This window comes from Drosophila mauritiana, unplaced genomic scaffold (genome assembly GCF_004382145.1).
Source record: "Drosophila mauritiana strain mau12 unplaced genomic scaffold, ASM438214v1 U_299, whole genome shotgun sequence".
NCBI lineage: Eukaryota > Metazoa > Arthropoda > Insecta > Diptera > Drosophilidae > Drosophila > Drosophila mauritiana.
The window spans coordinates 123,187-124,077 of record NW_022881437.1 but is presented as its reverse complement, the minus strand read 5'-3'; positions in this window follow the sequence as shown (position 1 = coordinate 124,077).

The following is an 891-nucleotide window of genomic DNA, read 5'->3' as shown; positions in this document are numbered from 1 at the left end:
TTTTATAAGCAAAAATTGAGATTAAATGACAAAACTCCAGTCTATATCAAAAACTATAGAATGCCAGAAAGTCAAAAGCCAGAAATTCAAAGGCAAGTTGACAAATTAATAAAAGATGGCATTGTCGAACCATCTATTTCAGAATATAATAGCCCACTTCTCTTGGTACCCAAGAAATCACTGCCTAACTCGGCGGAAAAGAGATGGCGATTAGTAGTGGATTATCGCCAAATCAACAAGAAACTGCTAGCAGATAAATTCCCACTTCCAAGAATAGAAGATATTCTTGATCAATTAGGTCGAGCAAAATATTTCTCGTGCCTAGACCTGATGTCAGGATTTCATCAAATAGAATTAGACGAAAGGTCAAGAAATATAACATCATTCTCAACTTCAACAGGAGCATACCGCTACACGCGATTACCATTTGGTTTAAAAATAGCCCCAAATTCTTTCCAAAGAATGATGACCCTTGCATTTTCAGGCTTAACGCCTTCGCAAGCATTTCTGTATATGGATGATTTAGTAGTCATAGGCTGTTCTGAAAAGCACATGCTTAAAAATCTAACCGACGTTTTCAAATTATGTAGGCAACATAATTTAAAACTACATCCAGAAAAATGCACTTTCTTTATGAAAGAGGTTACTTATTTAGGTCACAAGTGTACTGACAAAGGTATATTGCCAGATGACTCTAAATATGAGGTAATAAAAAATTACCCCAAACCAGTAAACGCAGACGAAGCTAGACGATTCGTCGCATTTTGCAATTATTACAGAAGATTTATTAAGAACTTTTCTGAGAAATCACGCCACTTAACGAGGCTTTGTAAAAAGAATGTTCCATTTGAATGGACAAGCGAATGCCATGAGGCATTCGAATATCTTAAA